This window comes from Pinus tabuliformis, chromosome 7 (assembly GCF_031772625.1).
Source record: "Pinus tabuliformis cultivar Carrire ecotype Pingquan chromosome 7, CPIR1, whole genome shotgun sequence".
In the NCBI taxonomy this organism is placed as follows: Eukaryota; Viridiplantae; Streptophyta; class Pinopsida; order Pinales; family Pinaceae; genus Pinus; species Pinus tabuliformis.
Window position 1 is genome coordinate 1045036564 of NC_142293.1, and position 14430 is coordinate 1045050993.

The following is a 14430-nucleotide window of genomic DNA, read 5'->3' on the forward strand; positions in this document are numbered from 1 at the left end:
GTTGAGCGGATGTATTCTGATATATGTGTTTGGTGTTGTGTTCTGGTCATGTATATATATATATATAGATAGATATGGTGTTCATGGTATGATGGTCATGGTCTCGGTGGTTTGTTATGAATTAAATGTTGCATTGAGTTGTGATATAAAGCTCCATGGGAAACTTGTGTTTTGTTGGTTTATAACTGTCATTTAACACCGAGGACGATGTTCCCCAAAGGGGAAGGTGTTTGTAACAACCCATAGTTGATTTCCTATGTAAATAAAAATAAGACCAAGGTCATGGGACACTTATTCCAAGATGAATGTTATGAGAAACATAATGATGGGTATCACTTGCGATTAATTAATGGTTATGGAAATTCATTTAATACGATAAGCTATGGAGGGAAAAGCCTCCATCAAGAGGAATAGTTTACGTCATTTAGCTAGCATATGTCCAACTTATTTGAGATCCTTTTTTACCTTTTCTGCCTCTGAATCTTCTTGGTTTTCATTTGTGGCTTTGTGTATTCTATAGAGTTGTGGGTTTGGATAGCTTGACTTGAAGAGCCTCATATTTTGAGAGGTTTGTCAATTTTGATCCCATATTTTTAGGTAAGTTTGGTAGAAAATTTGAAACTTATATTATGGGACCATTTTCAGGACCTTACTTTGTATTTCCTTTACTAGAATTGCAAGAGTGACCTCATCCACATTGATATCTTCTGTATCATTTTTAGCTCCCTTTTGAGAAGATTGTTCCTCTTTTATAGTGCTTCTCATAGCTTGGTTTTTGGGCCTTTATTTTTGTTGGGTTGTGGTCTATAGTTGGGTGCACCAGGAAGGTTTATGAAATAAAGACATCTTCTGTTTCTAAATCATCACAAAGAAACAAACTTGTAAGAGGATTTAGGAGCATCTTTGGGCTGATGAGTTTCCTAGTGTCGTGTGTTTCTTATGCAAGTGGTGACTTCCTCAAAGCCCTTTCCATCATTTTTTTTTACCTAAGTTGGAGGAGATTCATGGCAGATCAAGGGGAATTTGCAAATAGGTGGTTGTACTCGTGAGATCTCCGATAATGAAATGGGACAGTGTTCATAGTCTATGGTTTGTTGATGCAACTTTTCATGATAATAGAGAGTTGTGGAGGTTGAAAAGCGCTCCAGGATGTTCATATATATGAAAATGCAAGCATATGAGCTGCACTGACACCTTTTGGTTGCTTATGATATTTTTACAAGAATTACAATTGTGTTCCCTATACCCTCTAAGGCCTCATCATTCCAAAATTCCCTGTGGAGAGAGAAGTTTCAAATCCATACTAGAGCATCTAGAAATTCATCGTTCTCCAAATTCTAGCACTCCTTCCATAATCATATGAGGAGGCATGCCTTATTGACGAAATATGGTCCACTTTAAAAAAAACGATTATGTTATTCCATATTTTTGAATATAACCATGGAAAACTCTTTGGCCTTGAGTTTTAGATCTATTTGGTCCTTTTGTTTCCATTTGTTTTGAATCTAGCTTACCAAAGCTCTCTCCATTAGTCATAGTCCTATGAACTTGCAAATCAAGGAGTAATCCTTAATATATTGTGTTCAATCCTCTAATATTCAATATCTAACTTCGAGTTTAGGGTTTTTTGACAATTCTTTGGGTAGGCATCTACCCTGGTTATGGTTATACCAGTAGGCCCCCATGGGAGTTTTGTCTCCACCTCCATAACCAATTATTCAACATGTGCTTCTGAGTCTAATGGTGATTGACAAGGTGTGGTTGATGCATTATCGTTGGTGGCACTATCTCTTGAGACAACATTTCGATAGAAGGGAGTTGTGACCCATCCAAACAACTGTGTCATTTTGACACTCGAGATAAGGGTGACATGGAAGATTGTGTGAAATCCCCAAGAGGAACATGAAAATGAAGAGCGAAGGTGTTCAAAGAGAATACCAACACGCATACATGCCAATATGGTTTCATTATATCATATATATTCTTTTGATTACTTTTTCCACAAATATTAATATAAAATTAAATATGTCCAAGTATCTTCATGTGAAATAATGAAGGGTGGGATCTTAAGTATTATTTCAAATTTTGGTAGGAAAGAAAAACCAGGAAACTTATTTTCTTATATGTTTCAATAAAATAAAAGTCATGTCATTGAGGTTTTTATTGAAATTGTTTTTTGAATGTTTAAATTAGTGTAATTCTTCAGGAAGAAAAATTTTAAATGTTTTTCAGTTTAGATGTGTTGGTGTTCATTGTATTATTTAAGTAGATAAGGATAGTGAAATACATACATAGCAAAGAAATTTAGTTTACGAGATTCATTCCAAATTCTTTATACAAAATTCAAAATGTTTAATTATTCAACTTAACTTTCACAAAAAAATTATTATTATTATTATTATTATTATTATTATTATATATATATATATATAGTCTAAATGGAAATTTTATATTGCTTATTTTTTTTTTTAATAATTTTGATATGAAACATTGTATTTTTATTTATATTAATTTAATCCTTTTGTTATTGGTGACATGTATAATATTTTTTATTCTATTTTAAAAATCACAAATTTAAATGATGTTGAGATTTTCTTTTGTTTTTTTTTAAATAGAATGAAGTTTGTAACACTTATCAATTCTAAGTTAAAAAAATAAGAAAAATCATTGCCTTAAATTAAAATAACCCTTATTATGAACCATATAATTTTAGAACCTTTCAATGAATTCATTTTTGCCCTCAAGTTCAATGACATATCAACATGAGAATTTAATAACACTTACTTTGTTTTCATTATGTACTCAATGGAATATGTGTCATAAACTTATGCAGTTAATTGGATTCTAATCACATCATTTTGTTAGCCAGGTTATGATTGTGGTACTACTGTGCTAAAAGCAATATTATGTTCACTTAATATCCTTTACGGGTGTTGGGTGGGCACTAGCTATCCCGTAGTATAGTCATCACGAGGAGCTTCTAAAGGGTTCTATAGATCAGACACCTGGAACAATGTTTGTCGTTGATCATGTAGGGTTAGAGTCCTATGCTCACAATTTCTCAAAAGGTGATAAGGGAAAATTACGAGGATTTCCCTCAGATTATGTTGCTCATTTGAAAGGAAAAGAACCATGAGCGCTCTACAACGAACTCTTCAGGTAAATCATTCTCTGTTTGATTACATGACTCAATCTGGTTTCTTCCATGAGGTTGGTCACTTCAATATTAAGTGAGGAAAAGTTGGTGGAGTTTTGGTCTGGAACCTACAGGGTTTAGAATTGTGAGAAGCCAATCTATTAAATTCCACTCATATTTGTAAGAGATTTCTTGTAAGATAAGTTAAAGTTTACATTTCGAAGTTGGAATTTTATCTCTCATTTATCTTTGCCTATTACGAGGGTTTCTTACACTAAGGGTTCCAAATTTAAGGCTATAGAGGTCTGGTGAGGGTTCAACATCAAACAACTCCGAGGTGATGCAAAATGCCCAAGGCATACTCGATTTATTTCTTTTATTATGATTTTAGTATCCAGATGAATTAATTATTGTACCCCCTTTATTTACAAGTTAATGCTCGGGTAATACTTCTGAAAAGCTAAATCAGTTTTCTTCAGACATTTTCTGTTTGTAAGGGTTTTGATGTCGTGATGCCTTGACTTAAGGTTTCCTTCTGCTACGGGTACTTATGCATCTGAGCTTCTCTTTGATGGAGTAGAAACCTGTTTATTGTTCCGTATGTATCTCAATTAGGTTGTGGCAGAAATTTCATATGTATATTTATGTAATTTTCTCTTTTAAAGACATTGGCTTCCTTCAACAGAGTTGTTTTGGTGACTTGACCATGCGATCGTATTTTTGTTCTTGGTTATTTCCCAACACATTTGGGACATCCCTAGTTATCATTATATGTCTTTTGTTCTTAATTTTCAAAGAAGGGTCCGATATGTTCTTTCGGTTAATGTATTTGAGAGCAGTTGGAATTAATTCAAATTTCAGTATTTCTATGTCTTGCATACAAGTTTTGTTATTTGTATGTCCGCTGATGGAGTCTATCGATTCTTTTACTATGGAGGTGTCGCCGATGGAGTCTGTTGATTCTTTTACTATGGCTATGGAGGCGCCGCCGATGTAGTATGTTGATTCTTTTACTATGGAGGCTCCCGCGGGACAAGCTAATTATCCAATATAGCACGGTCGGGTCTTCGTGATCTTTTGTAGACCAATAATAATGTCACGACTGCCAGTACTACGAGTAGTACTAGAGCGAGTGACACACTAATGACTAACATCTAGAATTTGAATGCATTCTTGGGGCAAGATTTTATTGCACTATTGCAGAGTCTAGAATTAAAGAAAGCCGTGGGACCAAATTTCTTTACGTCCGCATCATTGGCTCTTCCCAAGAAGTTATTTTAAGAAATATTCAGAAATTGCAACTTGTGGCCAGCATCAATTGTGAATGGCCCATAGAGATTATTACAGGAAAGATCTAGATAGAGTAAGGAACTAATTTGAGCTAGAGAATCAATAGTTCCATTCAAATTACAATGGGATAGATCCAGGTATTTAAGCCTGCTTGAATTCTTCTTTCTTGACAGCACTAGTGCTGAAGTAATTGAAAGCAAATTATTTCCAGTCAAAGAAATATTGGTCACGCTCTCCAAAGTGAGCAGTTGAGCAAGTACCTTGTTACCCATAATCTTGTTGTGGGATAGGTTGACAACTTTAAGTTTTCGAAAGCTTTCAAGATTTAGCATGTTGTCGAATGTATGGAATCTATTATAAGACACATTCATTGTGTGTAACGCTGAAAATCTTGGAAATACGTTGAAGTTGAGGGTTCATCCCAATGCGTTGCTCACCAAATTTAGGGATGTGAGCATTGTCATCTTCCATAGGTCCTCTCCTAAATGCCCCGAGAGATAATTGTGTGAGAGGTCGAGCGTTTTAAGATGGGGTAATTTAGAGAGCACTCACCAGTTCACCACTCCTGACAGCTTCCATGCATTTAATTTAATTTCTCGGATACTACTGTCACACTTGTTGGGAATTTCTGGTAATTCCAAACAAAATGAAGAGAGAAAAATGCATTGTTTTAACACAGGGAAGCTAAAAATTTGTTTCCAGAGAACAGAGATTCACGCCCATTTAATAACTTGTATTCATTAATAGAAAAAAACTGTTACATAAACAAATCCTCCTCTATCAGAGGGATTACAACCAGAATGCTTCAGTTCCAACAAGAATTTACTCTCTTTCTCCAAAAACTAACAATGCTGGAACACTATGTTTCTGCTTTTAAATTATTCCTTACACTCATGCTGCTGTACATTACATTTTACATATTCTCCATAATTAAAATTGTGATTCCATGCTGCACTGTTCCCTCCTTTTTCGCACTGTTGTGCATATTACATTTCATATGTAACTAAATCAAAACAAAAAAAGACATTAGATATTACATGTCCCGTGAATAAAAATAAAATTAAAGACTTCACCTAAAATCTACCAACCACAGTAAATTTCCTTAATTACTTCAGCATGGTGTTATATTAATTTCCAGAACAAAGGTACAGTCAGCGAACTGGATATGGCTTTTCAATCAGCGTACTTCAATGTACATTGTAGTAAACAAACAGCATGATGCCGCTACCAAAACTGTAGATCTAGTCCACTTTAATCGGACGAGTGTTGGTGATATCGCGCAGCCTTTTCTGCTGAAGTTTATGTGCCAGGGAAATGGTTTTTCCAAAACTACTCAGGACACGTGGCAGCTGATAACTGTGATCGCTGCCCTCCAAAAATTACTGGTGTTCGTTGAAAGGTGGTTCGGGAGGCTGACGACGATTTTGTGCCGAATGATGTTGCAGTTGGAATTACATTTCAACACTCCCATTTAATTTCAACATACCCATAAATTTCCTCAAAAACTCAAAACTTTTCTTCCCCAATGGTTTGGTCAGAATGTCTGCAACCTGCTCTTGAGTTCTACAGTGTTTTAAAACAATTTCTCCATTGTTTACCAATTCCATGATGTAATGAAACTTTGTTTCAATGTGTTGCGTTCTCTTATGAAACACAAAATTCTTGGATAATGCAATAGCTGAGCTATTGTCACAAAAAATCACAGTTCCTTTTGCTTGTTCTTGGCATAAGCTCCTTAACATCCTTCTCATGCAAATTTCTTGACATGCTGCTGCTCTGGCTGCCACATATTCTACCTGTGCTATAGACAATGCTACAATAGGCTGTTTTTTAGAAGCCCATGAAATGGCTCCTGAACCCATGTGAAAAACATAATTGGATGTGCTTTTCCGATCATCTACGCTTCCAGCCCAATCACTATCAGTGTATCCAATTAAATCTGAGCACACTACTGCCAGTGGGAAGGAGTGATCAGAATCTGGATTAGGGGAAATTTTTTTTCTCAAAACTCAAAGTGCTTAGAATCACTCAAATCTTGAATGACCACGTCTGTCTTGGTGATATGATACCAAAGAAACTCGTTTCGCTCAAAACAGAGCTCGTATGAGAAGGATAGAGACTTATGTCCGCTTTCACAAACAGGGTAAATTTTGGGCACAGGGCTGACTAGGATGCTGACTAGGCATCTGTACAGCCCAGTCAACAAAAAGAATATCCCAAGGAATACTTCTTAGAACATTCATGGAATATTCCCATAGGTGGTTCAATTAGGTTGGGAGAAATGTTGGCATGTAATTTTTCAAGCACCATTATTTACCGCTATACTACCACCATGTTTCTTAACCAATTATGGGAAAAATTTTCATTTAAAGAGTTAAAATGTGGTGGTTGGGGAAAGAGAGGGCCAACCCCCTCTGGATGTGACCAACACCATAACCGGAGGCCGATGCTTATTGCTAATCATGCACTTAATGTGATAAGTGGAGTTTAACATTAATAAACCATGATTATCAATTAATTAAGCGTGATTTAGTTGGCAGAAGTTTTGGCAGGTCTGACAAATCCGACATTGCTCCATTTTTGGTGGAGTTAGCTAGAGTTTCTCTAGATTAGGTGGAATTTTCCTAGGGAAAACTGAAGAGACCATAACTTGTTCAAAATTCGACCAATTTTGGCTCATAAAGATTCATCCCTAGATGATTTGGATGCTCTGAACACAATGGAACATGTTTCATAGGTAGAAAGACACTTTTGTATGTTCTCTTTCTACGTTGAAGTTTAAGGAAGCCTAGGGCCACCAGGAGAGGAGGTCATTCCTAGATGAGCTGAAGTCCAATTGCAGAGCCTAGACAATCATTTTTTGGGTTTCTGGGTCTTCTGAATTCAATGGAGTAGGTTGCAAATCCATTGGAGCATTGCATGTGCATATAATCAAAGAATTGACCATTAATCCAAAGAGGGCCTAGCTATTGAAGCACGTCCAAGGAGATGTAGCCCAGGAGGGGTGAACTCCTTTATCACCTTTTTGTTATGAGTTATTGTATTTTACTTCTCTAGAATTTACTTGTTGTATATGTGTTTTATACAACTAATTAATCTCATAAAAGACACTCAACATTTGACACATAATTCCTCACATTTTGGTTAATTTGGGACAATACTAAACACATTTTTTTAATACTAATGAGGGAGATTTCATAGCATTAACAAGCTTGCCCAAATTTCGGATCATCAACACAGGGTATTTAAGGAGTTTCAGGTTGTGGAGCATGTGTACTCACACATCAAATCCAAGAGGAGATCCTTGAGGATTCGACCATGTGACAGGTTGGTGCATCAATATTGTGGGCCTTTTGATATCCTTGAGAGGATTAGATCAGTGACCGACCAAATTGCATTGCCTCCAATGGTGAAATTCCATGATGTTTTCCATGTTTCTTTGCTTAAAAGATACGTGAAGGATGGTGATCATTTAATTGACTAGTCTGTATTACAAATAGTACTAGAAGGAGAATTACAGTTGGAAAATCAGTGCATTTTGTAGTGAAAGATACCCATGCTCCATAATCGAGCAATCAAGCAGGTTAAAGTGCAGTGTAAGCACTTTGGGCCTAATGAAGCTACATGGGAGATGGTTGATCAGATGTGGGCTATGTATCCTTCTCTATTTACCGGTTCAGCGGATGTATTCTGATATATGTGTTTGGTGTTGTGTTCTGGTCATGTATATATATATATATATATATATATATATATATATATATATATATATGGTGTTCATGGTATGATGGTCATGGCCTCGGTGGTTTGTTATGAATTAAATGTTGCATTGAGTTGTGATATAAAGCTCCATGGGAAACATGTGTTTTGTTGGTTTATAAGTGTCATTTAACACCGAGGACGATGTTCCCCAAAGGGGAAGGTGTTTGTAATAACCCATAGTTGATTTCCTATGTAAATAAAAATAAGACCAAGGTCATGGGACACTTATTCCAAGCTAAATGTTGGGAGAAACATAATGATGGGTATCACTTGTGATTAATTAATGGCTATGGAAATTCATTTAATACGGTAAGCTATGGAGGGAAAAGCCTCCATCAAGAGGAATAGTTTACGTCATTTAGCTAGCATATGTCCAACTTATTTGAGATCCTTTTTTACCTTTTCTGCCTCTGAATCTTCTTGGTTTTCATTCGTAGCTTTGTGTATTCTCTAGAGTTGTGGGTTTGGATAGCTTGACTTGAAGAGCCTCATATTTTGAGAGGTTTGTCAATTTTGATCCCATATTTTTAGATAAGTTTGGTAGAACATTTGAAACTTATATTATGGGACCATTTTTAGGACCTTACTTTGTATTTCCTTTACTAGATTTGCAAGAGTGACCTCATCCACACTGATATCTTCTGTATCATTTTTAGCTCCCTTTTGAGAAGATTGTTCCTCTTTTATAGTGCTTCTCATAGCTTGGTTTTTGGGCCTTTATTTTTGTTGGGTTGTGGTCTATAGTTGGGTGCACCAGGAAGGTTTAATGAAATAAAGACATCTTCTGTTTCTAAATCATCACAAAGAAACAAACTTGTAAGAGGATTTAGGAGCATCTTTGGGCTAATGAGTTTCCTAGTGTCATGTGTTTCTTATGCAAGTGGTGACTTCCTCAAAGCCCTTTCCATCATTTTTATTTACCTAAGTTGGAGGAGATTCGTGGCAGATCAAGGGGAATTTGCAAATAGGTGGTCGTACTCGTGAGATCTCCGACAATGAAATGGGACCGTGTTCATAGTCTAGGGTTTGTTGATGCAACTTTTCATGATATTAGAGAGTTGTGGAGGTTGAAAAGCGCTCCAGGATGTTCGTATATATGAAAATGAAAGCATATGAGCTGCATTGACACCTTTTGGTTGCTTATGATATTTTTACAAGAATTACAATTGTGTTCCCTATACCCTCTAAGGTCTCATCATTCCAAAATTCCCTGTGGAGAGAGAAGTTTCAAATCCATACTGGAGCATCTAGAAATTCATCATTCTCCAAAGTGTAGCACTCCTTCCATAATCATATGAGGAGGCATGCCTTATTGACGAAATATGGTCCACTTTAAAAAACCCGATTATGTTATTCCATATTTTTGAATATAACCATGGAAAACTCTTTGGCCTTGAGTTTTAGATCTATTTGGTCCTTTTGTTTCCATTTGTTTTGAATCTAGCTTACCAAAGCTCTCTCCATTAGTCATAGTCCTATGAACTTGCAAATCAAGGAGGAATCCTTAATATATTGTGTTCAATCCTCTAATATTCAATATCTAACTTCGAGTTTAGGGTTTTTTGACAATTCTTTGGGTAGGCATCTACCCTGGTTATGGTTATACCAGTAGGCCCCCATGGGAGTTTTGTCTCCACCTCCATAACCAATTATTCAACATGTGCTTCTGAGTCTAATGGTGATTGACAAGGTGTGGTTGATGCATTATCGTTGGTGGCACTATCTCTTGAGACAACATTTCGATAGAAGGGAGTTGTGACCCATCCAAACAACTGTGTCATTTTTACACTCGAGATAAGGGTGACATGGAAGATTGTGTGAAATCCCTAAGAGGAACATGAAAATGAAGAGCGAAGGTGTTGAAAGAGAATACCAACACGCATACATGCAAATATGGTTTCATTATATGATATATATTCTTTTGATTACTTTTTCCACAAATATTAATATAAAATTAAATATGTCCAAGTATGTTCATGTGAAATAATGAAGGGTGGGATCTTAAGTATTATTTCAAATTTTGGTAGGAAAGAAAAACAAGGAAACTTATTTTCTTATATGTTTTGATAAAATAAAAGTCATGTCATTGAGGTTTTTATTGAAATTATTTTTTGAATGTTTAAATTAGTGTAATTCTTGAAGAAGAAAAATTTTAAATGTTTTTCAGTTTAGATGTGTTGGTGTTCATTGTATTATTTAAGTAGATAAGGATAGTGAAATAGATACATCGCAAAGAAATTTAGTTTGCGAGATTCATTCCAAATTCTTTATACAAAATTAAAAATGTTTAATTATTCAACTTAACTTTCACAAAAAAATTATTATTATTATTATTATTATTATTATTATTATTATATATAGATATATATATAGTCTAAATGGAAATTTTATATTCCTTATTTTTTTTTTAATAATTTTGATATGAAACATTGTATTTTTATTTATATTAATTTAATCCTTTTGTTATTGGTGACATGTATAATATTTTTTATTTTATTTTAAAAATCACAAATTTAAATGATGTTGAGATTTTCTTTTGTTTTTTTTTAAATAGAATGAAGTTTGTAACACTTATCAATACTAAGTAAAAAAAAGTAAGAAAAATCATTGCCATAAAATAAAATAACCCTTATTATGAACCATATAATTTTAGAACCTTTCAATGAATTCATTTTTGCCCTCAAGTTCAATGACATATCAACATGAGAATTTAATAACACTTACTTTGTTTTCATTGTGTACTCAATGGAATATGTGTCATAAAATTATGCAGTTAATTGGATTCTAATCACATCATTTTGTAAGACAGGTTATGATTGTGGTACTACTGTGTTAAAAGCAATATTATGTTCACTTAATATCCTTTACGGGTGTTGGGTGGGCACTAACTATCCCGTAGTATAGTCATCACGAGGAGCTTCTCAAGGGTTCTATAGATCAGACACCTGGAACAATGTTTGTCGTTGATCATGTAGGGTTAGAATCCTATGGTCACAATTTCTCAAAAGGTGATAAGGGAAAATTACGAGGATTTCCCTCAGATTATGTTGCTCATTTGAAAGGAAAAGATCCATGGGCGCTCTACAACGAACTCTTCAGGTAAATCATTCTCTGTTTGATTACGTGACTCAATCTGGTTTCTTCCATGAGGTTGGTCACTTTAATATTAAGCGAGGAAAAGTTGGTGGAGTTTTGGTCTGGAACCTACAGGGTTTAGAATTGCGAGAAGCCAATCTATTAAATTCCACTCGTATTTGTAAGAGATTTCATGTAAGATAAGTTAAAGTTTACATTTCGAAGTTGGAATTTTATCTCTCATTTATCTTTGCCTATTACGAGGGTTTCTTACACTAAGGGTTCCAAATTTAAGGCTGTAGAGGTCTGGTGAGGGTTCAACATCAAACAACTCCGAGGTGATGCAAAATGCCCAAGGCATACTCGATTTATTTCTTTTATTATGATTTTAGTATCCAGATGAATTAATTATTGTACCCCCTTTATTTACAAGTTAATGCTCGGGTAATACTTCTGAAAAGCTAAATCAGTTTTCTTCAGACATTTTCTGTTTGCAAGCGTTTTGATGTCGTGATGCCTTGACTTAAGGTTTCCTTCTGCTACGGTTACTTATGCATCTGAGCTTCTCTTTGATGGAGTAGGAACCTGTTTATTGTTCCGTATGTATCTCAATTAGGTTGTGGCAGAAATTTCATATGTATATTTATGTAATTTTCTCTTTAAAGACGTTGGCTTCCTTCAACAGAGTTGTTTTGGTGACTTGACCATGCGATCATATTTTTGTTCTTGGTTATTGCCCAACACATTTGGGACATCCCTAGTTATCATTATATGTCTTTTGTTCTTAATTTTCAAAGAAGGGTCTGATATGTTCTTCCGGTTAATGTATTTGAGAGCAGTTGGAATTAATTCAAATTTCAGTATTTCTATGTCTTGCATACAAGTTTTGTTATTTGTATGTCCGCTGATGGAGTCTGTCGATTCTTTTACTATGGAGGTGTCGCCGATGGAGTATGTTGATTCTTTTACTATGGCTATGGAGGCCCCGCCGATGTAGTATGTTGATTCTTTTACTATGGAGGCTCCCGCGGGACAAGCCAATTATCCAATATAGCACGGTCGGGTCTTCGTGATCTTTTGTAGACCAATAATAATGTCACGACTACTAGTACTACGAGTAGTACTAGAGTGAGTGACACACTAATGACTAACATCTAGAATTTGAATGAATTCTTGGGGCAGGATTTTATTGCACTATTGCAGAGTCTAGAATTAAAGAAAGCCGTGGGACCAAATCTCTTGACATCCGCATCATTGGCTCTTCCCAAGAAGTTATTTTAAGAAATATTCAGAAATTGCAACTTGTGGCCAGCATCAATTGTGAATGGCCCAGAGAGATTATTACAGGAAAGATCTAGATAGAGTAAGGAACTAATTTGAGCTAGAGAATCAATAGTTCCATTCAAATTACAATGGGATAGATCGAGGTATTTAAGCCTGCTTGAATTCTTCTTTCTTGACAGCACTAGTGCTGAAGTAATTGAAAGCAAATTATTTCCATTCAAAGAAATATTGGTCACGCTCTCCAAAGTGAGCAGTTGAGCAAGTACCTTGTTACCCATAATCTTGTTGTGGGATAGGTCGACAACTTTAAGTTTTCGAAAGCTTTCAAGATTCAGCATGTTGTCGAATGTATGGAATCTATTATAAGACACATTCATTGTGTGTAACACTGAAAATCTTGGAAAGACGTTGAAGTTGAAGGTTCATCCCAATGCGTTGCTCACCAAATTTAGGGATGTGAGCATTGTCATCTTCCATAGGTCCTCTCCTAAATGCCCTGAGAGATAATTGTGTGAGAGGTCGAGCGTTTTAATATGGGGTAATTTAGAGAGCACTCGCCAATTCACCACTCCTGATAGCTTCCATGCATTTAATTTAATTTCTCGGATACTACTATCACACTTGTTGGGAATTTCTGGTAATTCCAAACAAGATGAAGAGAGAAAAATGCACTGTTTTAACACAGGGAAGCTAAAAATTTGTTTCCAGAGAACAAAGATTCACGCCCATTTAATAACTTGTATTCATTAATAGAAAAAAATTGTTACATAAACAAATCTTCCTCTATCAGAGGGATTACAACCAGAATGCTTCAGTTCCAACAAGAATTTACTCTCTTTCTCCAGAAACTAACACTACTGAAACACTATGTTTCTGCTTTTATATTATTCCTTACACTCATGCTGTTGTACATTACATTTTACATATTCTCCATAATAAAAATTGTGATTCCATGCTGCACTGTTCCCTCCTTCTTCGCACTGTTGTGTGTATTACATTGCATATGTAACTAAATCAAAACAAAAAAAGACATTACATATTACATGTCCCGTGAATAAAAATAAAATTAAAGACTTCACCTAAAATCTACCAATCACAGTAAATTTCCTTAATTACTTCAGAATAGTGTTATATTAATTTCCAGAACAAAGGTACAATCAGCGAACTGGATATGGTTTTTCAATCAGCGTACTTCAATGTACAATGTAGTAAACAAACAACATGATGTCGCTACCAAAACTGTAGATCTAGTCCACTTTAATCGGACGAGTGTTGGTGATATCGCGTAGCCTTTTCTGCTGAAGTTTACGTGCCAGGGAAATGGTTTTTCCAAAACTACTCAGGACACGTGGCAGCTGATAACTGTGATCGCTGCCCTCCGAAAATTACTGGTGTTCGTTGAAAGGTTTGTGCCGAATGATGCTGCAGTTGGAATTACATTTCAACACTCCCCTTTAATTTCAACATACCCAGAAATTTCCTCAAAAACTCAAAACTTTTCTTCCCCAATGGTTTGGTCAGAATGTCTGCAACCTGCTCTTGAGTTCTACAGTGTTTTAAAACAATTTCTCCATTGTTTACCAATTCCATGATGTAATGAAACTTTGTGTCAATGTGTTGCGTTCTCTTATGAAACACAAAATTCTTGGATAATGCAATAGCTGAGCTATTGTCACAAAAAATCACAGTTCCTTTTGCTTGTTCTTGGCATAAGCTCCTTAATATCCTTCTCATCCAAATTTCTTGAAATGTTGCTGCTCTAGCTGCCACATATTCTGCCTGTGCTGTAGATAATGCTACAATAGGTTGTTTTTTAGAAGCCCATGAAATGGCTCCTGAACCGATGTGAAAAACATAATTGGATGTGCTTTTCCGATCATCTA